General features: G+C 62.7%; 1 long non-coding RNA gene across 1 annotated transcript; it reads right to left on the bottom strand.

Annotated features, from left to right (window-relative positions):
• Positions 1-663: 663 nt before the first annotated feature.
• LOC134526263 (uncharacterized) lies at positions 664-2,736 on the bottom strand. The gene is made up of 4 exons (XR_010073919.1): positions 2,613-2,736; positions 2,326-2,432; positions 2,092-2,187; positions 664-734 (listed from the first exon to the last, which is right to left on the bottom strand). It is a non-coding gene; the product is annotated as an uncharacterized LOC134526263 (long non-coding RNA).
• Positions 2,737-6,862: the final 4,126 nt, after the last annotated feature.

Consider the following 6,862-nt stretch of genomic DNA (forward strand, 5'->3'; position numbering starts at 1 on the left):
TGGCTGCCGGGAAAAGGCGGCACTGAAAGCCAGACAGAAGTACTTCAGAGCACTCTGCCAAAAAAACGGGGGGAAAACCGCGTAACATTCAGTTGTCTCTCCTTTTAAACATTTCGAACAAATACCTAACTGCCCAGGTACACCTCATAAATTGTACACTACAGCCGTTTAGGCGGCTGCAGTTTAAACTACGCAAGTCAGTTTGTCGATTATACAACTCTCACTTTTTTTTTTTTAGCTTCATTTAACATAGAAAAATCAGTGAGAGAAAAAACTCCTCCAAATGGTTTTACTTTTGGGGGCGGGGAATCAAATCGCCGGCGCCGCGATCCGTAGGGCTACCAAAAAGGACCGGCAGATTCGCAAATGCTTTTGGCTGTGCTGAAGGCGCAGAGGAACGCGTTTTTATGGTATCTCGACTGTTCCAACCGAGAACCCAAAGGCCGGCGATGCCAGCAACTGGGGGGAGACGCGCGGCACTTGGGCCTGCGGAAGGAAATGAACTTCCTCCCGAGGTTACAGAAAAAGGACATTGTTGAAGCCGTAACTCACCAAAACCACAACCAAAACCACAGGATTCGCCGTCACGAGTTAAACGCTGCTGATGCTTCACGGCAAAGCCTGGAGAACACAGAGAGGCGATGCCCGTTTGTCCCGTTTTGTCCGTGTCTCCTCTTTGACCTCAATCGCCTTTAGGACAGATGCCAGTATCTCAGTGAGGTTTTCGAGTACCGCTGTGAAATATTTTAAAGACTTATTGACTGAGAAAGCATAAAGTTTTTATCGTGAAAGCAAAGCCTGCTTCTTCTGGACATGTGAACTCTTAGAAACAGTTCCTTCCCTCTTCTAGTACAGAATTATTTTCACAGTATCGTTTGACAGTGAGCACCCAGAAAGAGAAGAATATGCTTTCAGGAAGAGAAAAATAAACGGAGGGAAGTAAGCTTTGCAGAGGCGTAACGTGCTCCAGGACAGACTTTATTTTGTTTTTAGGATTGTGAGGGACGGACTGTAAATTCCCTGCCGAGGGGCAGGAGCCCCTCTAAGCCTTCAGTGGAACGCCTCAAACACTCGCAAGGAAATAAATAACGCAGGCCTGGCCTTCAAACAGCTGATGAGGCTCACACTTCTGGCGGCTGAAAGTGTGGGAGAACTGTCTTGTGAAGACAGGTCGGTTCTGCCACTCGTGCCGTGAGCTCGCTCGTTCTCAGTTCTCGAGGCCGTTGTGTCCCATGAGTGACCTTTGCTTCATTATCCGCGAAACGCACGTGAAAGCGCACGCCCTGCATGTGCTAATGAAGATTACAGAGATCACGCTAAACATGTGTGACCATGGCACTCGTCTCTCCACCCAAATCATGGCACACGTCACCGGGGAGAAGGGAGAAACCTGAGCTGAGCCCGTCCTCAGCAAGGAGGGCGGACCGTGCTGATTCAGCAAACGTAAAAGGGGAAAATAAGTGCCCCGAGGGAACAAAAAAGAAACAAAAGAAATAGATAGTGCCTGGGAAGATTCTTCCCAAGAAAGAAGAAGATTATGCCTGGGAAGAATCCCTGAAAAAGACGCTGGAACCAGGACCCGCGATCTCTTTATCTCTGTCTTTTTCTCTGTCTTTTCCTCTCTCTGTCCCTCAGTTTCTCTTTTCTCTTGGAATTGTTAAGTAACAGTTAGAGCTGTGAAGTGATGACCTTAAGATGACCTTAAGTACGACCTTAAGCACCGCTTGCCATAAGTTGTCCTACACCTGGTGTTAACTAACACAATGTACACCCCAACACCTGCCATAATTTTTTATATACCTAACCAATTATCGTGGGCTTGTTAAGATCTATACTAACCATTTTGGTAAGCTAATAAATGTTTCTGTATGGACCTTGAGATTTATCTCACCTTAGTCCGTGCCGCTGAGAATTTACAAATCTGAAGTCACTTACCCTCCCCTCTTTCCTGACAGCGGGAAGCGACAAGGATTTTGTTAAAATATTTCACAGAAAAACTATAGGAGGAGTGCTGGCACATCCTTCCCGTTAACTTCAGAGTCCACACTACAAGTACCTCAGGAAAAAAGCAGACGCGCATCGCAGACGCACCTCGTACTCGCAGAGCACTCCGGATTCTTTCCGTCTGTCCTGTACCATCACGGCAGAAGGAAGGGCGACCACGGAGAAACGCTGGCAGCTGGAATTCTGCCAAGACAGGAAAAAAACTTCTGGCGTAAAGCTAAGTGGCAATCTAAAGCGTCCTTCTTTCGTGAAGGTCTGTGAAGACTGCAGCCAACGGAGGCTCCTGACGAGTGGGACACGGCCCCAAAGCCTGGGACTCACCGCAGCTCCTGCTTTCAGCGCTGCCCACAGAATTTTCCAGTTCAGGTGCCTCTCTCTTTCTCTGTCCCTTCCTCTTCTGCAGCGCTGGTCACTTGACCATCCTCCACCTAAGAGAACACAGCGGTGTCTTACAGCTCTTGCGATATGAAGCTTCCCAGATGTGCAGCCTTGCACGCACACAACCCTTCCCCATGGCCATACCGTGATTTTGGATACGCGTACGGACCCTGCGGTACATATCAGCAATCTGGTCTGCTGAGGACAACTCAGAGGGGACCCTTCCTCACCCAGAAATGCTTGGCTGTCTCTTCCCTGCCGCAGGAAGCACCTTCTGGCTCAATCACCTTGATGTTGTTCTCTGGCTGTTTCACGTTTTTCAAGCATCTTAAGCTTCACCCACAGCAGCTCCTGTTCAAAGCCAGTAAACGTCCACCAGTCCCAGGTCGCCCACACCAGGAGGGAGAACGGGGCTGAACGGAGACAGCCCAGGCAAGTCTGTGGCAAAGGCAGCCCACGACAACCCCGGGGAGGAGCGGACAACCGCGGCCTCCGGGAGAGAAAGAGAAGGGGCAGCAGTTCCCCGACCACTCGCCCCAGCGGGAGCCCCCCCTGCAGCAGGAGCTCCTGGAGACGCTGCTTTCCCCACCCGGATGCTCCTGGCACCTGCATCGAGAGGCGACCAAGCGCAGCCAGGGGCGGCCGCCGCTGTCGGGAACAGGACGGGGGGAGGACATCTGCCGGCAGTGCCTCAGCTGGGGAGGAGGGCCGGGGCCCGTCTCCTCGCAAAGGAACAGGGAGCGGGGGGGCTGCGGGCCCGGGAGCGGAGGGACGCCGGCCCGGGAGCAGGGGGTGGCCGGCCCGGGAGCCCGGGGACGCGGGGGGAGAACCGTCCCGATGGGGGGGGACGAGAGGGGGGGAGGGAGGGGGGGTCCGAGCCTGAGGACGCGGGGCGGGGGGCCGGGGCCGGGGCCAGCCTGGGAGCCCGAGGACGGGACGCGGGGGGGGAACCGTCCCGGGAGCGGGGGGGTCCGAGCCGGAGGACGGCGGGGGTGGGGCCGGGGCCGGGCTGGGAGCCCGGGGACGCGGGGGGGGGACGCGGGGAGGGGGGGAACCGTCCCGGGAGCGGGGGGGGGTCCGTCCCGGAAGCGGGGGCCGCCTACCATCCTCCAGCCCGACGGAAACGCGGCCGGCAGACGCCGCTCCCCACGTGACCACCCAGAAGTAACGTACCAGAAAATACTTCGCAGGCTGGCGCGGCGGCGCGACGTGGGCGCCGGTGGCGCCGAGGCTGATGGCCGCCGCAAAGCCTGCAGCCCCACGGGCTGTGGGGCCACGCGAGCGGCTGCCAAAGAGCTTTCCAAGGGGGCACGGCTTTCCCTCCTGGCTCTTCGGGCGTGGGAGCTGTGGCCAGAGCCCCGGCCCTACCGGAAAATGCTTCGCAGGCTGGCGCGGCGGCCCCACGAGGGCGCCGGTGGCGCCGAGGCTGACGGCCGCCGCAAAGCCCGCAGCCCCACGGGCTGTGGGGCCACGCGAGCGGCTGCCAAAGAGCTTTCCAACGAGGCACGGCTTTCCCTCCTGGCTCTTCGGGCGTGGGAGCTGTGGCCAGAGCCGCGGCCCCACCGAAAAATGCTTCGCGGGCTGGCGCAGCGGCGCCAGGTGGGCGCCGGTGGCGCTGAGGCTGACGGCCGCCGCAAAGCCCGCAGCCCCACGGGCCGTGAGGCCACGTGAGCGGCTGCCAAAGAGCTTTCCAAGGAGGCACGGCTTTCCCTCCTGGCTCTTCGGGCGTGGGAGCTGTGGCCAGAGCCGCGGCCCTACCGGAAAATGCTTCGCAGGCTGGCGCGGCGGCACCACGTGGGTGCCGGTGGCGCCGAGGCTGACGGCCGCCGCAAAGCCCGCAGCCCCACGGGCTGTGGGGCCACGCGAGCGGCTGCCAAAGAGCTTTCCAACGAGGCACGGCTTTCCCTCCTGGCTCTTCGGGTGTGGGAGGTGTGGCCAGAGCCGCGGCCCTACCGGAAAATGCTTCGCAGGCTGGCGCGGCGGCGCCACGTGGGCGCCGGTGGCGCCGAGGCTGACGGCCGCCGCAAAGCCCGCAGCCCCACGGGCTGTGGGGCCACGCGAGCGGCTGCCAAAGAGCTTTCCTACGAGGCACGGCTTTCCCTCCTGGCTCTTCGGGCGTGGGAGCTGTGGCCAGAGCCGCGGCCCTACCGGAAAATGCTTCGCAGGCTGGCGCGGCGGCGCGACGTTCGTGCCGGTGGCGCCAAGGCTGACGGTCGCCGCAAAGCCCGCAGCCCCATGGGCTGTGGGGCCACGCGAGCGGCTGCCAAAGAGCTTTCCAAAGAGGCACGGCTTTCCCTCCTGGCTCTTCGGGCGTGGGAGCTGTGGCCAGAGCCGCGGCCCTACCGGAAAATGCTTCGCGGGCTGGCGCAGCGGCGCCAGCTGGGCGCAGGTGGCGCCGAGGCTGACGGCCGCCGCAAAGCCCGCAGCCCCACGGTCTGTGGGGCCACGCGAGCGGCTGCCAAAGAGCTTTCCAATGAGGCACGGCTTTTCCTCCTGGCTCTTCGGGTGTGGGAGCTATGGCCAGAGCCGCGGCCCTACCGGAAAATGCTTCGCAGGCTGGTGCGGCGGCGCCATGTGGGCGCCGGTGGCGCCGAGGCTGACGGCCGCCGCAAAGCCCGCAGCCCCACGGGCTGTAGGGAAACGCGAGCGGCTGCCAAAGAGCTTTCCAACGACGCATGGCTTTCCCTCCTGGCTCTTCGGGCGTGGGAGCTATGGCCAGAGCCGCGGCCCTACCGGAAAATGCTTCGCAGGCTGGCGCGGCGGCGCCACATGGGCTCCGGTGGCGGGGAGGCTGACGGCCGCCGCAAAGCCCGCAGCCCCACGGGCTGTGGGGCCACGCTAGCGGCTGCCAAAGAGCTTTCCAACGAGGCACGGCTTTCCCTCCTGGCTCTTCGGGTGTGGGAGCTGTGGCCAGAGCCGCGGCCCTACCGGAAAATGCTTCGCAGGCTGGAGCGGCGGCGCCATGTGGGCGCCGGTGGCGCCGAGGCTGACGGCCGCCGCAAAGCCCGCAGCCCCACGGGCTGTGGGGCCATGCGAGCGGCGGCCAAAGAGCTTTCCAACGAGGCACGGCTTTCCCTCCTGGCTCTTCGGGCGTGGGAGCTGTGGCCAGAGCCGCGGCCCTACCGGAAAATGCTTCGCAGGCTGGCGCAGCGGCGCCAGGTGGGCGCCGGTGGCGCTGAGGCTGACGGCCGCCGCAAGGCCCGCAGCCCCACGGGCCGTGGGGCCACGCGAGCGGCTGCCAAAGAGCTTTCCATGGAGGCACGGCTTTCCCTCCTGGTTCTTCGGGCGTGGGAGTTGTGGCCAGAGCCACGGCCCTACCGGAAAATGCTTCGCAGGCTGGCGCGGCGGCACCACGTGGGTGCCGGTGGCGCCGAGGCTGACGGCCGCCGCAAAGCCCGCAGCCCCACGGGCTGTGGGGCCATGCGAGCGGCGGCCAAAGAGCTTTCCAACGAGGCACGGCTTTTCCTCCTGGCTCTTCGGGCGTGGGAGCTGTGGCCAGAGCCGCGGCCCTACCGGAAAATGCTTCGCAGGCTGGCGCAGCGGCGCCAGGTGGGCGCAGGTGGCGCTGAGGCTGACGGCCGCCGCAAAGCCCGCAGCCCCACGGGCCGTGGGGCCACGCGAGCGGCTGCCAAAGAGCTTTCCAACGAGGCACGGCTTTCCCTCCTGGCTCTTCGGGCGTGGGAGCTGTGGCCAGAGCCACGGCCCTACCGGAAAATGCTTCGCAGGCTGGCGCGGCTGCACCACGTGGGTGCCGGTGGCGGCGAGGCTGACGGCCGCCGCAAAGCCCGCAGCCCCACGGGCTGTGGGGCCACGCGAGCGGCTGCCAAAGAGCTTTCCAACGAGGCATGGCTTTCCGTCCTGGCTCTTCGGGCGAGGGATCTGTCGCCATAGCCGCGGCCCTACCGGAAAATGCTTCGCAGGCTGGTGCGGCTGCACCTCGTGGGCGCTGGTGGCGGGGAGGCTGATGGCCGCCACAAAGCCCGCAGCCCCACGGGCTGTGGGGCCACGCGAGCGGCTGCCAAAGAGCTTTCCAACGAGGCACGGCTTTCCCTCCTGGCTCTTCGGGCGTGGGAGCTGTGGCCAGAGCCGCAGCCCTACCGGAAAATGCTTCGCAGGCTGGCGCGCCTGCACCTGGTGGGCGCCGCTGGCGCCGAGGCTGACGGCCGCCGCAAAGCCCGCAGCCCCACGGGCTGTGGGGCCACGCGAGCGGCTGCCAAAGAGCTTTCCAACGAGGCATGGCTTTCCCTCCCTGACCTTCAGGCGTGGGAGCTGTCGCCAGAGCCGCGGCCCTACCGGAAAATGCTTCGCAGGCTGGTGCGGCGGCGCCACGTGGGCGCCGGTGGCGGCGAGTCTGACGGCTGCCGCAAAGCCCGCAGCCCCACGGGCTGTTTTGCCAGGTGAGCGGCTGCCAAAGAGCTTTCCAAAGAGGCACGGCTTTCCCTCCTGGCTCTTTGGGCGTGGGAGCTGTCGCCAGAGCCGC

This window comes from Chroicocephalus ridibundus, chromosome 22 (assembly GCF_963924245.1).
Source record: "Chroicocephalus ridibundus chromosome 22, bChrRid1.1, whole genome shotgun sequence".
Taxonomy (NCBI): Eukaryota; Metazoa; Chordata; class Aves; order Charadriiformes; family Laridae; genus Chroicocephalus; species Chroicocephalus ridibundus.